This window comes from Bos taurus, chromosome 6 (assembly GCF_002263795.3).
Source record: "Bos taurus isolate L1 Dominette 01449 registration number 42190680 breed Hereford chromosome 6, ARS-UCD2.0, whole genome shotgun sequence".
Taxonomy (NCBI): domain Eukaryota; kingdom Metazoa; phylum Chordata; class Mammalia; order Artiodactyla; family Bovidae; genus Bos; species Bos taurus.
Window position 1 is genome coordinate 36,723,256 of NC_037333.1, and position 21,953 is coordinate 36,745,208.

General features: G+C 38.4%; 2 long non-coding RNA genes across 2 annotated transcripts in view; one reads left to right on the top strand and one right to left on the bottom strand.

The window, feature by feature from the left end:
• The window catches only part of LOC112447053 (uncharacterized), a 210,256-nt gene that overhangs the window by 21,211 nt on the left and 167,092 nt on the right, over positions 1-21,953 (top strand). The window lies entirely within an intron of this gene.
• Positions 4,634-14,630, bottom strand: LOC132345488 (uncharacterized). Its single transcript, XR_009494843.1, has 3 exons — positions 14,305-14,630; positions 7,147-7,304; positions 4,634-5,949 (listed from the first exon to the last, which is right to left on the bottom strand). It is a non-coding gene; the product is annotated as an uncharacterized lncRNA (long non-coding RNA).

The window sequence follows — 21,953 nt, forward strand, 5'->3', positions numbered from 1 at the left end:
GGATTTCCTGTTTGAGAACTGTGGAAATGAAAGACTTAATTAAAAATAGCTAAACGGCACTATTTGTAAATACACTCGTTTAGGAAAGTGTAAATAACCGTGTACATACTGTCAGGGACCTTACAGTCATAATTTCCCCTGCTAGAACAAAGTTAATACTTGGTGGCTCAAATAAGCTGGTGTTTCCATCTCTCACAACTCATCTGACTGGAACAAATTTCCAAGCCAGTGGGATAGTCCCATGAATCTAGGAAAATCTGGGAAGTGATTTTGAGCTCATTCAGTGTTGAGCAGTTCTTTACAGTGAACCCACTGATATACCTCCGGCACTTTAGGTAGAACACAGGCTGTATTTTGACACCAATACCTCCTCCTTAGAATTGGGAAACACCTGTGGCTTTTTGAGTAGTTTAATGCCCTCACTTTCTCACATGTGCAGTGGTAGCAGAGAACATTGATTAAAGATGAGTGTAGAGCAAAATTTACAGAACAAGAAATGAGAGTACATGGTTGTGAGTAAAAGCGATGAGGGTGAGCAGTCATTATGTGCCTGGGCCTGAGGGGGGATGAGTTGGGGGGGCTCAAAAAACCCATCTCACTGTCTTTCCCCTGGTTTTATTTACACAGTCTGTGGAACTGTTACCATACCCACTGCTCCTGGACTCCCACCTCCCATGACACTCTGTACCATTTTTTATTTTTATTATTTTTTTTTTTTATGAATAATGTGTTAGGTCTAAAACTATACCTATAGGGGAAAAAAAACATTGGAAGGGAAAAATCTAAAATGTTGACAATGAAGGGACCATGAGTGATGTATTCTGTTTGTTTTCCATTTTCAAAACTTTCATCCCTGTATGTATGTTGTGGTTTTAGGATAATATATGCACAGATGTTTATTAATTCATTTGGTTGGGCTCTGTGCTGGGCAATGGTGACAAGATGATGACGAGATTTAGTTTTTGCCCCAGAATGATTACAAATAAACAATTCACCAGAACAAAATATTAATACTATAATTTATATGTGAAAATGCTTATAATTATCCCTAATTATCTTATGTTTTTGATACCATCATAAAATAGAATTGTAATTTTTCCTTACTTTCCAGAATTCCTTAATAGCATACACAGGTACAATCTGTGTTGTATATTGACCTTGACTCTTTTGACCTTGATAAATTTCCTATTGGACCTAGAACCTTCTTTGGTAAAGTCTTCTATGTGCATGATCATATAATCAAGTAAAGATATATTTCCTTCATATATATGTGTGTGTCTGTGTGCTGATTTTTGTTTTCTTTGTTTCATGTCATCTGTTTTTTTTTTTTTTCCATTACAAATATTTATTTATTATTATTATTTTTTTATTTATTTATTTATTTTTAATTATTAATTTCTGAACCCTCCTCCCTCCCCCCTCCCCATACCATCCCCCTGGTCCGTCCCAGCGTACCAGCCCCAAGCATCCAGCATCGTGCACTGAACCTGGACTGGCATCTCGTTTCATACATGACATTTCACATGTTCCAATGCCATTCTCCCAAATCTTCCCACCCTCTCCCTCTCCCACAGAGTCCATAAGACTGTTCTAATTTATTTTTAATTGGAGGATAATTACTCTACAATATTATGATGGTTTCTACCATACATCAACATGATTCAGCCGTAGGTCCCCTACCTCCTAAACTGCGCTCCCACCTCCCTCCCCATCCCACCCCTCTAGGTCTTCACAGAGCACCAGCTTTGGGTTCCCTGCATCATACAGCAAGTTCCCATTGGCTGTCTTCTTTACATATGTTAATGTATTTGTTTCAATACTACTCTCTCAGCCATCTCACTCTTCTGGCTTTATTTACATATTCTGTGGATTTGTGACTGCACCACTGCTCCTGGACTCCTGCGTCCCATGTGACTGTGCCATTTTGCAAACATTCAGAAGGATGAAGCCTCAGAACAGCTAAGGTAAATGTGATGAATCACAACTTTTTAATAACTAGTTTATGAACAGAGGAAAGAAAAAGGAACATAGTGAAAGTAGTGAGATTGACAACTAGGCAGCAGCATTACAAAGCTAACAGAAGACAGGAAGTTAGACTCACATGGGACAACTCTTCCCTTTGTCCTGAATGTTCACACACTGCATGAGCCACCTGGACAAGGAGGAATGCCATCTCACCCACTGTGTGCAAGGAGCAGCATCTCTCCTACGCAGTTTTTCTAGGCCACCCTCAAAGTAGTGATATTTCTCTCTAAGTTATTGTAGAACTTAAAAATGCCCCCTTTTATGGTAACTCACATCTCTTCTCCCTCTCAGTTGGATGAGGGTGGGAGAAAAGGGAAAAAAAATAATACAGCGAGTGAATCTAAACAAACAGATTTGGTAATTACAAATAAGTTATTTGGATAGGATGTTCAGGAAGGGCCTCTTTGAGGAGTGGATATATAAAGAATGGGCAGGAACTGGCTGTAAAAGCAGAGGAAAGAATGTTTGAGAGAGAGAACAGCATGCACAAAGGCCCCAAGAAAAGAAAGGGCTGTGGGTGTGTATGAGGAGCTGATTGCAGGCCAATCTGATTGGAACTCAGTGAACATTCACAGCAGAAGGGAACCTTAGGGAAGGCTCCATTTGCTTGGAAACCTGCCTTTCTTCAAGATTCATGTCAGTCATTTTATGGCCCGGGACAACTCACCTTGTGCCAATGTTATCTCAAAATGCATGTTGTGGTTGAGGGGCTTGGTGCCAGTCTCTGAGTTTTGAGACATTTCCTTTCTCCAGTTAGCAGACTGCTAGTAGCTGTATAACATCTGGCTAAAGACTAGCAGGCGGCATTCTTTCTGCCCCCTTCTGATGTCTATGTCAGAAGATTTCTCTTTTATACTTTAATAAAACTTTATTACAGAAAAGCTCTGAGTGATCAAGCCTCGTCAGTGGCCCTGAATTGAATTCTTCCCCTCTGGTTGCCAAGAATCCTGGCGTCTTTCACGGCTCAGCAACAACTTTTCACTTCCATAATGGAAATGTTCCAGTGTAATAAACTGGCTACCTGGGAGCTGGCTGATTGCCCTGGGGAGTGGCAACATACGGGGACTCAGCATCGGTCTCTGCTGCTGCAGATCAGGCGCTCAGCAGTGGGCATAGCAGGTGGGCCTTGGTGAATGGGAATCCGTGCTGCTGAGCCCATGCATAACCTCCAGGCATGTTAATGAGGCCACTGGGTGATTACAGCGATGACTAGAGAAGTGGCTGACTTGTGTTGACAGAACACATCATCCTCTGCTACTGGTTATTACATATGCCTCTGCTGGTGAGCATTCACATAGGACACAAATACCTTCACAGTCTTTCGCTATTCTGGTAATTGATCCATATATCTCTTCCCCCAGTTTCTTTGCCCCCAGTTTCCCAATCATGTTTCTTCCAAGTCCCTGATCACCCAGCCAAACCATTGGCTACAGCATATCCCCTGACCTCCCCAAAAATACAAGAAGAGAGCCTGACTGTACCACATCTAATTTCATTGGTCAAATGGTTTTTTTTTTTTTTTTTTAGCTTTTCATTTTATTTTATTTTTTAACTTTACAATATTGTATTGGTTTTGCCATATATCAACATGAATCCGCCACAGGTATACACGTGTTCCCCATAATTTTTTTCTGGATTATAGTGCTTGACTAGACACAGTAGTTTTATCCATATTATTTAGCATGCTTTGTATAATGAAAATAATGCAGAAATGATTTGTTAATTACTGGAAAGCTTGAAACAGAAAAGGATAATTGTCAATTAAAATTTATACTTAAAAAGTTTAGTTTTGTTCATAATGTGTATGGAAATTTTTGGATGCATTTCCATTTAAAAATATACTGAAAGTTCAAGACAAGATAATCACATTTTTACAAAAAGCATCCTTTTGTTATCTCATCATTTTGAGAGATATATGGTCTTAAGAAGGATCTTTATTACTATGTCATCTACCTTCTGCCTATGTATTTGAACATAGAAAAGTAATATATGAGCAATGTACCCAAAGTGGTCACAAAATATCTTTTGATTAATTTTGTTAAGGTTTGTAGTCATGAAGTGACAGAAATATTTAATTTTGTAGCTTAATTTTATGGTGCAATTAATTTAATTATTTTTAGAATGAAAGGAATGTGATATACAAGCGCGTACTAATAACTATCAGAAATTCATTCATTCCGTTCACAGAACTGCAGTGAACCATACAAAGTCTCTGCCTTCAGAGTCTGAATTTTAGTGACAAAGCTAACTGCAATAAAGTTAACAAATAAATATGCAATATAACATTGTATAATGATAAATGTATTAAAGTAGTGGATTGTGTTCATACTGTTAATTATCAATGTACTTATATTCAAATTTGGTTATTATAAAACTTAATTTTTGTCTTTTTAGAAAATAATGGAAAGCATACTCCTTTGTAAAATGCAGTCAAATACCTTATAAGGTATAGAAATTTGGAAAGTAACTTGGAGCTAAATAAGCAGTTATTTTTGGTTTCTAGTTTAAACATTTTTTTCAAATATATAAAGTTAGGTTTGTGAAGAAAGCTCTTGTCTCTTTAACTTCCTGTTTAAGTAGTTGAACAGAAGTCTAGGAAAGTCTACTATTGACCAAGCGATAATGACAGTTTATTTGTTGGCAAACTTTGTTTTTTTCCTGCCCATAAGCATAGCATTAAGAAGATGAAACCCTCACCACAGCATATATGTACATTTTGCTGAATTGACAAAACTTGTACTATCCACATTCCCATTTTAGAAGTTAGGAATTATACTGGAAAACCTAAACTGACAAAGATTATAATTATAACAAGAGCAGTTCTTGAGCACCCCAAAGTCATTGTTTATAATAGTAATTACTAGAGGCAAAATTCAATAATAAAAAATTTTTTTTCTTCAAAAAGTGGTCACTAGATGGAAAATTCTATTCCTTTTATATAGAAACAGTGCTTTAGCTGACTGGGAAAATAATGTAAAATGTAAAATTAAGTAGTCTGTTAAATAGTACTTTATTTTATATGTTAGACAAGACAGTTATCTAATTGTGCTTTAGAGGTACTGAAGTATTTAGAATGTGAGAATCATTTCAGTCCATTTTCATTCTTTTCACTATCTTTTATATCAGTGTACTAGGATATATTCTTGGTTATGTACTAGGATATTTATTTATTAGTGACTATGTAGCAATCTATCAAGACAAAGATGAGTGCTGAGACATTAGTCTAATCAAGGTTGTGTTTAGTCTCTCCGTTGTGTCTAACTCTTTGGGAACCTTTGGACCATAGTCCCTCAGGCTACTTCATCCATGGGATTTTTCAGGTAAGAATACTGGAGTGGGTTGTCATTTCCTCCTCCAGGGGATCTTCCTAACCCAGGGACTGAACCTGCATCTCCTGTGTCTCCTGCATTACAGGTGGTTTCTTTACCTGCTGAGCCATCAGGGAAGCCTAAGTAGAGATGCAACACATATTACCTAAGTGCCTATTTCCTGCTATTGCTATGGTAGCACAATGCTGACTATCTACTTCACTGGAGCTTTTCAGAAGGAATCTGAGCTCAGTCAGTGGGTCTTGCATTAATGTGAAATTCAGTGTGAGGTAATATGCCAAGTGGTAACTACGTATTAAACTTTTCTTTTTTTTTATCTACCTAAGATTCACTTTCCAGGAACTCTAAAATCCCTCTGGGCTCTTTAGAGTAGAAATGTATCTTCCCACAGGGTATTCGTTTAGTACAGTCAGGTTATACCAGCGACTCCAGGAGCGGCTGTTTGGATGTCATCAAATCTCCATGGTCTCCTCTTGCTTTGATACCTGGATCTGCTGAATTTTTAGTTTTTAACTTTTCTCTTGATTCTTGCAACTGCAGTCCTTTCTCTGAGTCACTTTTCTCCATTCTGAACTCTGCTCCATTCCTTTATTGACTAAAATAACAGTAACACAAGGCATTTATATTTAGCAGACCATGCTGAAGTTTCAAAGTTTTACAGTGGAGATACATTATTGACTATAAGCCAAAAATTAAAATTTAACAGGAGTCATCATGGTCCTATCATGGCCTCTATTTGTCATCCATCCACCATTTTTTACTGGCTTTGTCTCCTTAGGCTTGCTGCCTTCACTTCTGGTCAAGGCCTCACCCTCCATCTCCTGACCTTTTCCTGTTGTCTCTCATATTAGTTTGCTTAGGCTGCCAGAATAAAATATCACAGATCAGGTAGCTTAAGAACAGAAGTTTATTGTCTCTGAGCTCTGGAAGTCAAGATCAAGGTGCTGGCAGATTTTATTTCTCCTGAGGTCTCTCTCCTTGGCTTGCAGATGACCATCTTCTCCCTGTGTCCTGGCAGGGCCTTTCCTCTATGCATGAGTCCCTGGGGACTCTCCTGTGTCTTAATCCGAACTTCTTTTGTGGACACTGGTCAGAATGTAGCCTACCCTAACAGCTTCATTTGAATGGAATCATCTTTGTAAAGATCTGTCTTCAAATGCAGTCACATTCTGCGGGTTTAAGCCTTCAGCATAAGAATGCAGTCACATTCTGAGGGGTTAAGCCTTCAACATAAGAATTTGGAGGGAGGAGGACACAATTAAGTCTACTATTTCCCAAGTCCTTTCTTTTATGTTCTATTGCCAGTTTCCAATCCCCAAATTTCAGTTCCTTTTCTAAAGCAGAACAACTTTGTTTTCCATTAAAAAACCTCTCTGTATGTTTGAAACAAAATGATGTCTTATTTTCAGATTTCATTTTTTTTTAGCTCAGGTTAAAGTTTCAAAAGTATAATTTCTCCTCCAATATAAATAATTTCTATGGCAGTACTCCATCAGTCTTTGTACATGTGAGGAACACATATGATTATTCTCCTTGTCCCAGAGTTCCCTCAAGACCCAATGGATGGGATGGAGTTGGCTGAGATGCTTAGTTTTTCCTTCTTCCAACTCATATATCTTCTCTTGAATTTATTCACTTAAGTTACAAAAAGAATTCATAAAAATTAACTCAGAGAAAAGGGAATACCTTGTCAGTTGCTAATACATGCATTTCAGGATTTTTTAAAAAATAAAAGTTTATCCATTGCATAACGTTACCCATCATCAATAAGTCAAAGTAACACCTGACTCACCATGCCTCTCCATCCACAGTCTCTCCTGACAGCTCTTCCTTCAATTCCACTTGGAACTGAAGACTTCCTTTTCAATTCAAGGGCACTCTCGGCACTCATCACTCAAGAAGTCTTTATTGAACAATTGATCTATATTGTCTTTAATCTTTACAGCATTCCTGTAAGGTAGATATTATTAAACTACAGACGAGAGTTAATTGATGAGAGTCTCAGTCTTATGCTATTTAGTGACAGAATCTGAATTTAATCTCTGTCTGCCAGGTCCTACTGTCTCCACTCTTTGTACTGCACAAGAATAGTCGAAATAAGAGACTTCCACTTTTCAAACTCTCAAAAGAGTTTGGAATTCTCGACACTTTTAAGTCTTGTCTTCAATATTTGGATACCATAAGGTCTGTCCAAATTTATGTTCATCTTGACCCTTTCTAAATATGAAAAAGAATATTTGGGGGATTATCCCTAAATCATAATCCTCTAAGATTACTGTTAGTAATTTTGCATTTTACTTTCCCATCCTAGTTGACATCAGTTTGCATATTGGCAGTTGTGGCCAGCCCCTCCTGGTTTCAGCAGGGTGAAAAAAGTCACACTGGTCAGGGTCCTACACAGCAGGGGGAGGGGCTCAGTGGTTGGTGGGAAGCCCTGAAGGGAAGGAGTGCTGGGTCAGTGCCAAAGGACAGTAAATAATGAGACACTATTCCAGGAAGCCACAAGTCAGTGAAAGTTTTGGGAAAGAAATGAAACATTCATGAACCAAGAGACAGTTCAAAAGGTGAATCAAGATGAAAAACCTAGTAGGAGAGACAAGAGAATGAAACACGGTGGCTAGTGTCCAAAGGAAACAAACACAGGTTGAAGAGGGGTTTAAGAACAAAACCTTTGATTGTGCTGATATTGCCTTTCATGCATTTCTGTGTATGTGTCATTAGGGCCCAGTTAAAATGTCACCAGAACTGGAACTTTGGGACCTAATCCACCTATAATAAAAAATCATTGTGTTATAGGTATCTAAGTTAAATTCTTGATGAATATTATTAATATTTGGTTCTTCTGAATTCCTTTTTTCCTAAGTCATCATGATAGGGAAGAGAGGCATAAACATAATCAATAGCTAATTTTTACTGAATGCTTAAATCCTACTAACAGCACCATGTTTAGTCATTAAGACTCTTGCAGTCCCATGGACTGTAGCCCAATAGGCTTCTCTGTCTGTGGGATTTCCCAGGCAAGAATACTGGAATGGATTGCCATTTCCTTCGGTAGGGGATCTTCCCAACCCAGGGTTGCACAAGGGTAAGTGGCATGGCAAGGGTCTGAACTGATTACTGTGGAGTGTGTTGAGAGATAAAATAATGATACAATGTAAACAAATGAGTATCCAATGAATTCTGCTTGGAAGAGGATGAAGGAGAGCTCTGCTAAGGAGATGACGTATCTTCTATGTGTCATCCCACAACTTGGTGCCCATATAAATATTACCTCTGATTGTCGTTTCACATAAATGTTACCCATGATACTGCTGTCATTACCCAGAAACTGAAAGTAATACATGCACAAGGATTCATTCCAATGTTTCTTTTACAAAATAACACTGTCTTAACAACATTCCCACTCTACAGGGCTGAGATGTTCCATTCAAGTTATGGTTTGTCTCAGAAATTCTAGATATCCAGTGCTACAGTGATTCATTGCTTACATGGACATGTTTAAAGAAATAGTAGACCTGGGTAATATGTTAAAATCCCCATGATGATCTTTGTACCTCAGACAGTGTGGATAAGAGGAGAGGGTACTTTCTGAACAAAATGTTTTCATGCAAGTAGTTCTTCTTTTATGTATTATCCTAAAGATAAGAGTAGACTGGACTAGAAATGTTAGTTAAACTATCTTTTCATTGGCATGATTCTTTAACAGAATTCCCCATGAGAAAATTTCAACAGAACAAGGAAGCATGATTCATTTCTTTCTCAAAACATTAATCAGTGAGTGTGTTTTTATAGATGTTTGCTAACAACTGCTTTTATATATGTTTGCTAATACACGTGGCAGAATTCTTCTGAACATTTCCAACATACCCCTGCAGAGTGAAGCTGTAGGAATGAGGATGTGTAGATTGATTCCACCTCTAAATGTACATGATAAGCTGTGTGGAAAGCCAAAGAAGGATGTTGAGCAGAGTGGTGACGTGCTCAGACTTGCATTTTAAATTCTCCTTTAGTGTAACATTTATTAATTTTTGAAAATTTAAAAAATATTCAGCAATAATTAGCATATAGGCTTCAAACTCTTCATATAAATAATCATCCTCTTCTAGGAGAAAACCTAACTGAAAAACAATACAGATCGCCTTGCTTCCATGGTTGCCCAGCTTTCTTCCACAGGCATTTCCCACCACAATCTCCTCCCTTGCATCCCCTTGATCTGTCTCTCCACAGTCAACAGCAGCCCTCGCCCTGTGATTGTTCCACAATCCCTAAACTCCAGCTCACAACCACTGCACCTTCCAGAGGATCTATGTCCCTGTCTGGGAGATCAAGCCCTGAGACTCTGAAGTGGGAGCACTGACTCCAAGACCCTAAACTACCAGAGAATTAACCCTAGGGAGTATCAAGTAGTGAGAACTCACAAAAACAAAACCACTTGAATAACAGACCAGTATCACCTAACCACCAGTAGCACCCTGGGCAGGACGCCTTGTCTAAACAACAAACAAAACAAAAATACAAACCCAGTCATCAGCAGACAGTATTACCACCTCACTCAGCCTTGCCCATCAGAAGAAAAACAAACAAACAAAAACTCAGCACAAATCTCACTCTATATAAAGCTTATACAAACCACTAGACCAACCTTAGGAGGGCAGAAACCAAAAGGAAGAAAAATTTCAAACTTCTTTAAGGAAAGAATTTAACTTTCCTTGAAGCCTGGAAAAACAAGACCTCAAAGACAATAAGTCAAAAAAATAATAATGAAAAGGCACAGAAATACTACACAAATGAAGGAACAAACTAGCAACACAGGAGTCCAAACAAATGAAGAGGAAATAGGCAAACAACCCAAGAAAGAATTCAGAATAAGGATAGTAAAGATGATCAAAAACCTTGAAAACAAAATGGAGAAAATGCAAGAAGCAATTAACAAAGGCATAGAAGAGTTAAAGAATAAACATACAGAGACAAACAATACAATTACTGAAATTAATAATACTCTGGGAGGAATCAAGAGCAGAATATCTGAAGCAGAAGAACAAATCAGTGAGCTGGAAGAGAAAACAGTGGAAATAACTTCTGAAGAGCAGAATAAAGGGAAAAGAATGAAAAGAACTGAGGATCACCTCAGAGTCCTCTGGGACAAAAGCAAACACACCAACATTTGAATTATAGCGGTCCCAGAAGAAGAAGAGAAAAAAGAAAGGGTATGAGAAAAATTTTGAAGAGATTATAGTTGAAAATTTCCCCAATATGAAAAGGAAATAGTCGATCAAGTCCAAGAGGCACAAAAAGTCCCGTACAGGATAAACCCAAGGAAAAACATGCCAAGACACATACTAATCAAACTAACAAAGACTAAACAGAAAGAAAAGCAGCAAGGGAGAAGCAACAAGTAACATACAAAGGAAACACCATATGCTTAACAGCTGATCTTTCAGCAGAAACTCTGTAGGCCAGAAGGAAATGGCAGGATATATTTAAAGTATTGAAAGGGAAAACTCTACAACCAAGATTACTGTACCCAGCAAGGATCTCCTTCAAAATTGATGGAGAAATAAAAGGCTTTTCAGACAAGCAGAAGTTAAGAGAATTCAGTAGTACCAAACCAGCTTTACAACAAATGTTAAAGGGACTTATATAGTCAAGAAATACAAAAGAAGAAAAAAGATCTACAAAATCAACCCTATTTAAGAAAATGGCAATAGGAACATATATCTCAATAATTATTTTAAATGTAAATGGATTAAATGCTCCAACCAAAAGACACGGACTGGCTGAATGGATACAGAAGCAAGACCCATATATGCTGTCTACAAAAAACCCCCTTCAGACCTCAAGACACATATAGACTGAAAGTGAGAGGATGGAAAACTATATTCCATGCAAATGGGAAGCAAAGGAAAGCTGGAGTAGCAATCCTTATATCAGACAAAATAAACCTTAAAGAAGATTTCAAGGGATAAGGAAGGACACTACATAATAATCAAGGGATCAATCCAAGAGGAAAACATAACAATTGTAAATATCTATGGCAGAAAGTGAAGAGGAACTAAAAAGCCTCTTGATGAAAGTGAAAGAGGAGAGTGAAAAAGTTGGCTTAAAGCTCAACATTCAGAAAACGAAGATCATGGCATCCGGTCCCATCACTTCATGGGAAATAGATGGGAAAACAGTGGAAACAGTGTCAGACTTTATTTTGGGGGGCTCCAAAATCACTGCAGATGGTGATTGCAGCCATGAAATTAAAAGACACTTACTCCTTGGAAGGAAAGTTATGACCAACCTAGATAGCATATTCAAAAGCAGAGACATTACTTTGCCAAAAAGGTCTGTTTAGTCAAGGTTATGGTTTTTCCAGTGTTCATGTATGGATGTGAGAGTTGGACTGTGAAGAAAGCTAAGCGCCGAAGAATTGATGCTTTTGAACTGTGATGTTGGAGAAGACTCTTGAGAGTCCCTTGGACCGCAAGGAGATCCAACCAGTCCATCCTAAAGGAGATTAGTCCTGGGTGTTCTTTGGAAGGAATGATGCTAAAGCTGAAACTCCAGTACTTTGGCCACCTCATGCAAAGAGTTGACTGATTGGAAACGACTCTGATGCTGGGAGGGATTGGGGGCAGGAGGAAAAGGGGATGGCAGAGGATGAGATGGCTGGATGGCATCACTGACTCAATGGATGTGAGTTTGAGGGAACTCCAGGAGTTGGTGATGGACAGGGAAGCTTGGCGTGCTGCAGTTCATGGGGTCTGAGCGACTGAACTGAACTGAACTGAACTGATGCACCCAACATAGGAGCACCACAATAGATGAGACAAACACTAACAGTTATAAAAGGAGAAATTGACAGTAACACAATAATAGTAGGAGATTTTAACACTCACACCAATAGACAGATCATCAAAAGAGAAAATTGATATGGAAACACAAGTCTTAAATGATACATTAGATGAGATGGATCTCATTGATTTCTTCAGGAGATTCCATCCAAATGCAGAAGAATACACCTTCTTCTCAAGCACACATGGGACATTTTCCAGGATAGACCACATCTTGGGTCACAAATGAAACCTCAGTAAATTTAAGAAAATTGAAATCATATCAAGCATCTTCTCCAACCACAATGCTTTGAGACTAGATATCAAGTACAAGAAAAAAAGTGTAAGAAACACAAACACATGGAGATTAAACAACAAGTTTCTTAACCAACAGGTTACTGAAGAAATCAAAAGGGAAATCAAACAATTTCTAGAAACAAATGGCAATGAAAACATGACAACTCAAAACCTATGGGATGCAGCAAAAGCAGTTCTAAGAGGGAAGTATAGCAATACAATCCTACCTCAAGAAACAAGAAAAACATCGAATGGACAACCTAACTTTACAACTAAAACAACTGGAAAAAGAACAAAAAAATCCCAAAATTAGTAGAAGGAAGGAAATCATAAAGATCTGAGCAGAAACAAATGAAAAAGAAATGAAAGAAACAATAGTAAAGATTAATAAAACTAAAAGCTGGTTCTTTGAGAAGATAAACAAAATTGACAAGCCTTTAGCCAGACTCATCAAGAAAAAGAGAGAGAAGAATCAAATCAACAAAATTAGAAATGAAAAAGGAGAGGTTACAACAGACAATACAGAAATACTAAGGATTATAAGAGACTATTATGAACAACTGTACTGCAATAAAATGGATAACATGGAAGAAATGGACAGATTCTTAGAAAAGTTCAATCTCCCAAGACTGAACCAGGGCGAAATACAAGTTATGAACAACCCAATCACAAGCGTTGAAATTGAAGCTGTGATAAAAGATCTCCCAAAAAACAAAAGCCCAAGACCAGATGACTTCACAGAATTCTATCAAACATTTAGAGAAGAACTAATGCCTATCCTAAAACTCTTTCAAAAAAGAGCAGAGGAAGGAACACTTCCAAACTCATTCTATGAGGCCACCATCACCCTGCTACCAAAAGCAGACAAAGATAACACACACACAAACTGCAGGCCAATATCACTGATGAACATAGATGCAAAAATCCTCAACAAAATTTTAGCAAACAGAATTTTGCAGCACATCAAAAAGCTCATATACCATAATCAAGTTGGGTTTATCCCAGGGATGTAATAATTCTTCAATATACACAAATCAATCAATGTGATACACCATATTAACAAACTGAAAGGTAAAAACCATATGATCATCTCAATAGATGGCAGAAAAAGTCTTTGACAAAATTCAGCACCCATTTATGATTAAAACTCATATAAGGAACATACCTCAACATGGTAAAGGCCACATATGATAAACCTATGGCAAACATTCTCAATGGTGAAAAACTGAAAGCATTCCCCCTAAGATCAGGATCAAGACAAAGGTGTCCACTTTCACCACTATTATTCAACATAGTTCTGAAAGTCCTAGCTACAGCAGTCAGAGAAGAAAAAGAAATAAAAGGAATCCAGATAGGAAAAGAAGAAGTAAAGCTCTCATTGTTTGCAGATGGCATGATACTATACATAGACAACCCCAAAGATAGTGTCAGAAAATTACTAGAGCTAATCCATGAATTTAGCAAAGTTGCAGGATACAAAATCAATACACAGAAATCACTCACATTTATATATACTAACAATGAATAATCAGAAAGAGAATTTAAGGAATCAATCCCCTTTACCATTGCTACAACAACAAAAAATTAAATATCTAGGAATAAACTTACCTAAGGAGACAAAAGAATGGTACACAGAAAACTATAAGACACTAATGAAAACAATCAAAGAAGACTTAAACAGATGGAAAGATATTCCATGTTCCTGGGTAGGAAGACTCAATATTGTGAAAATGGCCATAGTACCAAATGCAATCTACACATTCAACGTGATCCCTGTCAAATTACCAATGACATTTTTCACAGAACTAGAACAAAAACAATTGCACTTATCTCACATGCTAGTAAAGTAATGCTGAAAATTCTCCAAGTCAGGCTTCAGCAATACATGAACTGTGAACTTCCAGACGTTCAAGCTGGTTTTAGAAAAGGCAGAGGAACCAGAGATCAAATTGCCAACATCTGCTGGATCATCAAAAAAGCAAGAGAGTTCCAGAAAAACATCTATTTCTGCTTTCTTGACTATGCCAAAGCCTTTGACTGTGTGGATCACAATAAACTGTGGAAAATTCTGAAAGAGATGGGAATACCAGACCACTTGACCTGCCTCTTGAGAAATTTGTATGCAGGTCAGGAAGCAACAGTTAGAACTGGACATGGAACAACAGACTGGTTCCAAATAGGAAAAGGAGTACATCAAGGCTGTATATTGTCACCCTGCTTATTTAACTTATATGCAGAGTACATCATGAGAAACGCTGAGCTGGAAGAAGCACAAGCTGGAATCAAGATTGCTGGGAGAAATATCAATAACCTCAGATATGCAGATGACACCACCCTTATGGTAGAAAGTAAAGAGGAACTAAAAAGCGTCTTGATGAATGTGAAAGAGGAGAGTGAAAATGTTGGCTTAAAGCTCAACATTCAGAAAACGAAGATCATGGCATCCGGTCCCATCACTTCATGGGAAATAGATGGGGAAACAGTGGAAACAGTGTCAGACTTTATTTTGGGGGGCTCCAAAATCACTGCAGATGGTGATTGCAGCCATGAAATTAAAAGACGCTACTCCTTAGAAGGAAAGTTATGACCAACCTAGATAGCATATTCAAAAGCAGAGACATTACTTTGCCAACAAAAGTCCGTCTAGTCAAGGCTATGGTTTTTCCTATGGTCATGTATGGATGTGAGAGTTGAACTGTGAAGAAGGCTGAGCACCGAAGAATTGATTCTTTTGAACTGGGGTGTTGGAGAAGACTCTTCAGAGTCCCTTGAACTGCAAGGAGATCCATCCAGTCCATTCTGAAGGAGATCAGCCCTGGGATTTCTTTGGAAATCTTTGGAATTCTTTGGAAGGAATGATGCTGAAGCTGAAACTCCAGTACTTTGGCCACCTCATGCAAAGAGTTGACTGATTGGAAACGACTCTGATGCTGGGAGGGATTGGGGGCAGGAGGAAAAGGGGATGACAGAGGATGAGATGGCTGGATGGCATCACCGACTCGATGGACGTGAGTTTGAGTGAACTCCGGGGGTTGGTGATGGACAGGGAGGCCTGGCGTGCTGCAATTCATGGGGTCGCAAAGAGTCGGACACAACTGAGTGACTGAACTGAACTGAGAATAAAAACTTTAACAATTCATATGGAAACACAAAAGACCCAGAATAGTCAAAGCAGTCTTGAGAAAGAAGAGTGGAGCTGGAGGAATCAACCTTCCGGACTTAAGATTATACTACAAAGCTACAGTCATCAAGACAGTATGGTACTGGCATAAAAACAGAAATGTAGGCCAATGGAACAAGATAGAAAGCCCAGAATTAAACCCATGCACCTATGAGACCTTATTTTTGACAAAGGAGGCAAAAATATACACTGGGGCAAAAACAGCCTCTTCAATAAATGGTGCTGGGAAAACTGGACAGCTACATATAAAAGAATGAAATTAGGACACTTCCTAACACCATACACAAAGATAAACTCAAAATGGATTAAAGACCTACATGGAAGACCAGAAACTATAAAACTCTTAAAGGAAAACATAGGCAGAACACTTGATGACATAAATCAAAGCAAGATTTTCTATGACCCACCTCCTAGAGTAACAGAAATAAAAACAAAAGTAAACAAGTGGGACCTGATTAAACTTAAAATCTTTTGCACGGCAAAGGAAACTATAAGCAAGGTGAAAAGACAACCCTCAGAAGGGGAGAAAATAATAGCAAATGAAACAACTGACAAAGCATTAATTTCCAAAATATACAAGCAGCTTATACAACTCAATATCAGAAAGGCAAACAAACCAATCAAAAAGTGGGAAAAAGACCTAAAGAGACATTTCTCCAAAGAAGATGTACAGGTGACTAACAAACACATGAAAAGATGCTCAACATTTCTCATTATTAGAGAAATGCAAATCAAAACTACAATGAGATATCACCTTACACCAGTCAGAATGACCATCATCAAAAAGTCTAGAAACAATAATGCTGGAGAGGGTGTGGAGAAAAGGGAACACTCTTGCACTGTTGGTGGGAATATAAATTGATACATCCACTATGGAAGATGGTATGGAGATTCCTTAAAAAACTAGGAATAAAACCACCATATGACCCAGCAATTCCACTCCTAGGCATATACCCTGAGGAAACCAAAATTGAAAAAGACACATGTATCCTATTGTTCATTGCAGCACAATTTACAATAACTAGAAGATGGAAGCAACCTAGATGTCCACTGACAAATGAGTGGATAAAAAAGTTGTGGTACATACACACAATGAAATACTACTCAGCCATAAAAAGGAACACATTTGAGTCAGTTCTAATGAGGTGCATAAACCTAGAACTTATTATACAGAGTGAAGTAAGTCAGAAAGAGAAAAATAAATGTTGTATTCTTAAGCATATATATGGAATTTAGAAAAATGATATTGAAGAATTTGTTTACAGGGCAACAATGGAGAAACAGACATAGAGAATAGACTTACGTACATGGGGAGAGGAGAGGGTGAGATGTATGGAAAGAGTAACATGGAAACTTACATTACCATATGTAAAATAGATAGCCAAAGGGAATTTGCTGTATGGCTCAGGGGGCTCTGTATCAACCTAGAGGGGTGGGATGGGGAGGAAGATGGGAGAGAGGTTCAAAAGGGAGGAGATATTTGTATATCTATGGCTGATTCATGTTGACGTTTGACAGAAAACAACAAAATTCTGTAAAGCAATTATCCTTCAATAAAAAATAAATTAATTAAAAAAAAACAATACCAAAGTATGAGTAATATGGTGATATGGATGATAGAAAGTGACTGTATTTGAAGACAAGGTTTTTAAAAGAGGAAGCTAAGTTCAGTGAGGGCGTTTGAGTAGGCCCTAATCTGATACGACTGGAGTCTTTATAAACAGAGCTGATTAGGACATGGACACAGATAGAAGCAAGACCACGTGAGGACTCAGAGAGAAGGTGGTCGACTACAACTTAAGAAGAGAGGCCTCAGAGGCAATAACTCTGCCAAAAACTTGACCTTGGACTTCTATTCTCCAGATCCATGAGACAATGCATTTCTGTTGTGTACATCACCCAGTGTGTGGGTGGCTAACAGCTATGTCAACAACAGTAATCACGACCAAGAAATCATTATTATCCTCATTTCACACATGAAGAAACAGAGGCACAGGGAGTTTAAATATTAGCCCAAGGCCATTAGGGAAATGGGATACTTGAATCTGAGCCCTTCACCAGTGTTCTACTCCCTTTCTGATTGGACATTCTTGTCTTTGGGCAGGACTTGTTGTCTAACATATTAGAGCTTGACTGGGGATTGAAGTGCTTTTTAAAAATTGGGATACTCCTTAATGTCTACAACTCTAGCTCTTTTCTTTGTGGCTAGTTAATTTCTCCAGAGAGGAGTCCTTCAGTCACCTTCATGGTAGATACATTTCTGGCTCCCAGCATTTGAAACTAGAGAGAAGTTTCAATGGGAGAAGGCAGTGAAAACCTAAGCAGACTTCACTTAATCTCACTTTCAGCCCCAAGTCTCTGCATCCTCATTGAAGCCAGTGTTTCCAATCTGAAGCCTTTCTGATTGAATGTCTCCAGGAAATTTACCTTTGGTCTACATGTTGCAGTGTAGGTAGTGGGGATAAGGAGGAATAGTTGCCCTGATCAAGCAAGTGGAGGAAATTACCTGGCTTTCAACTAGTCTCCTGCCATCAGCCTCAAACCTTATCCCACGGTCAGTAACCAGTGCCCTGGGCCTTTCTTATCCTGGCAGGACTGTCACACTTCCTCCTTCGGATGCCACTCCTGTATCAGCCATTTCAGTTATTACCACTCCTTCTATTTCCCGTCTTCTAATGGGTCAGCATCTTTGGTCCAGCCTTATTTCATCTTCTATTTTCTCTCTCTGAATTTACAAGTTTTGGTATTTTTATGGTCATTGTAGTGAGTTTGGGAAGAGAAGATGTCTTTAATCTGATATATTTTACTAGATCTTCTGATACTGTTCTGTGAAGTTGTTCAAGTACCGGGTTTGGTTTCACTTGTACATCCTTCTGCTTGACTTGATTAAATTGGTTATATTAGATGGGAGGTACCTACAAGTGAACATCTTTTGCTTTAATTCAGACTTGCCTTGCCAGTGTGCAACTAGGATGGATCATACATGTCTGTTCTTAGAAGAACACAGACATGATCCTGAAGAAAGTAGCGAGCTCTTTCTTAAAGGAATGCTGTTCTGGTCAAGTACATTGCCTTGACCAGCCTTACCTAACCCATAACATTACTTCACTTCCTTTTAGTAAGTCTTTTCTAGTAAAACAGACAATCCAACTAATCAATCAAGTCTTTTAAGGTTGATGACAGATGGGTAGGAAGAAAGACTCCTAACTCATTTACTGTCCCTTCCCCTACCACACAGACCCATGAGTTTGATTACATTTTTAATTTATGTAACAACAGGAGGGTCCCATGGATGGAGGAGCCTGGAAGGCTGCAGTCCATGGGGTCGCTGAGGGTTGGACACGACTGAGCGGCTTCACTTTCACTTTTCACTTTCATGCATTGGAGAAGGAAATGGCAACCCACTCCAGTGTTCTTGCCTGGAGAATCTCAGGGACGGGGCATCCTGGTGGGCTGCTGTCTATGGGGTCGCACAGAGTTGGACACGACTGAAGTGACTCAGCAGCAGCAGGAATCAGAAATTATGAGAGTAGTGTGGCTGGAGATGGAGAATGGGAGCAAACAAGTTAGCGTTTCTTGGTGCAGTAACTGTGGGCCTATGCAGTCCTTTTTGGGGAGATGATGAATTGCAGGCAATTGTCAGTGACAAAGGAAGATATGGTCGCCCTGAAACTAGAAACGGAAACTTTGCTCCGTATTGTTTTTTAATCTCAGAGGATTCCATCATCAATTCAGAAGTAAAATCTCTGTGTTTTCATTTTAATCATAAAATATTTGCTAACATGGGGTTACTGTAGGTCTTACATCAAGCTTGAATTCACATTGCTATTCATGGGGAGAAAGCAGAACCGCCCCCCCTCCACCCCCCGCTAAAAACTAATCAACAATGACTATTACCACTGAAGTCTTCTTTCTTTGCAAAGGAACTGTCCCAAACCTGCAACACACTGTTCTTGCCAACAAAAGTACTACAGAGAAGATAAATTCTGAAAAGAAGGAAGTATCCTTTGTCCATCTATTGAAGATACATTTTATATTGTTAGCACCAGTGTGAACTTTGAGGATCTCATTTCTTGGTCAGCAAGCTAAGAGTGAGGCATCTGGTGCTGATTCTAATACATTTCACTAATTTTAGGTTCATTAGGACACTACTTAATTAAAGCAATCATAGAAGGGCTCTCACGGGTCATATTTTATCTCTGTTTACTCAGTTCCCTTACTGATAGTAGATTTGAAAGCTCCTCTACCAGTGCCTCCCACTGTGCTGTTTTTAGTGGTGCTCTTTCGTTTGCAACTTTTAAGGGCATATAAATTCTCTCAAATTTTGGCTGAAGGAAGGAAAGGAAGCTTTAAAACATTGACTGTGAATCCTGAGAGAAATCACCTTCTTATACTTGCTTATTACAGCTCTAAGGCTGTGGTGTCCCAGGAGGCAAACACGCACTACTCTTTGCAAAAGCTGTAAAGGTGCATATTAGAAACAAACACCTCTTAGAGGTTTCCAGAACTGGACCTCCAACTTCTCTGCACAACATCCTAGAGAAGACTATTTCCAAGTGTTTTGAACATTCATGATCTAGAGAGACACCAGAGTATAATATTTTAGTTAAATTAAAACAACATTTTGATGCTCATAGACCCAAAAAGCAGTGACCTCCTGCCATACCATGTACCATGTATGAGTTCATGTTGATGAAAAAAACCTTTACCTGTTATTTCGATGAATGATGTTTCTAGATCCTATTATATCATTATTGGGCCACAAGTAGAAAAGTGAGAACGAATGGGAATAAATTATAAAAATATGTATACAGAAGCTTCTGGGGGGCATTTTGAGTCTTTTCTCTTTAACCCCCTGAGCATCCCAGCTTGTACCATATAATGACCTAGATACCAATTTTTCTTCTTTTTTCCTTTGTGGAATGTCATGACTCTTGAATTGATAATGACCATGATTTAAATGTTCTTGGTTTCCATGAGTATCTTGCAGTAGGATTTAAAAAATATTTTTTATAGAGTTATTTTGAGGATGATTCTGCAGTTTTTTATATGCTTAAGTATTCATTGATCTAGAACAAAAAAAAAGTCTCTAGGGATTTGCATCATTTCAAACCCTAAGAGGAGAATGTGAACAGACAGCTAGATTGCAAGTATAACATCTATTGAGTTAAATAAGATGCCATTAGTTTTGCCAACTAGAGAGGAACCATTGACTTTGTAAAAAATATGTAATTCTTGGGTGTTTTTAAGGGTGTTTTTAAAATCCAATAAAACATAGCTTCCAACTTTGGGCTGAAAATTCTCTTGCTAGTTTTTTAGCCATTATGCAACTGGCAAGAGGCAAGCAGAGAATGCTTTCTTTGTGCTGGAGCTAGAATAATGCAGAAAGCCACAGACCTTGGGCAAATTACTTCTCAAAGTGTGGAGAGAGGTCTGCCTTTAATTAACTCTGTCCTGATGGAGTGAGCTACATTGTTTTTCTAGCAAGGGTGATTTAAAAAATATTCCTTGTGAAAATATTATACAAAATATTTTAGTTTTAGTTCTTTTTAAAATAAGATTTTTTGATCCAAGGGATGTGAGCAGCAGGGGATCAACCTCTCCTTTGAATACAGTGTTCATAGTAGTGCTTCTTTCAACTATATTTAAAATTGGTATGTTGACATGACTGTTATGACTATTATGAAAAGACTTGAGAAGAAGCAGCATGAAAGCAAGAGTGACAGACAAAGAGAAGGAAAACAAAGGGTCGTCCCATTGTCATTACTTCTGCGTTATCATCCATGGGTTTAGACACATTGTCAGAGTATGGTTAGGAGTCTGCTTTCTGTGTATTTTTATATCAAGGTGTCAACATGCTTTATACACTCAGACAAAATACCTGTAAGAATCTTACTGAATATGTGCAGTCTGTCTCAGCTGCAGGTTGCCAGAGTAATGTGATATCCAAATCTAAGAATTTTTCATGGACCTTTTTTCCTTGTCTCTTGGGATTACATAAGACCTGGCCTCTGGTTTGAGTCCGTTCTAGTCACCATGGATGTGCTCTGTGCCTGAGCTTTTACCCTCATTCCCAGATGGGAAATTCCACTGGCTTGGCTGTCCACATCCTCACTGCATGATGTGCGGGTGCCGAGTGGCTTAATTCCAGATCCATGCTGCCACTCCATTCAGAGGTCTGGCAATTCCCAAGGGTGCTACCCTGGATAAAATACAGAATTCTACTTCTTATGGAAACCACCACTTAACCATCCTTTTAAACTCAAGGAAACCAACTGTCTCCTGGAGTAAGATCAGACCTCC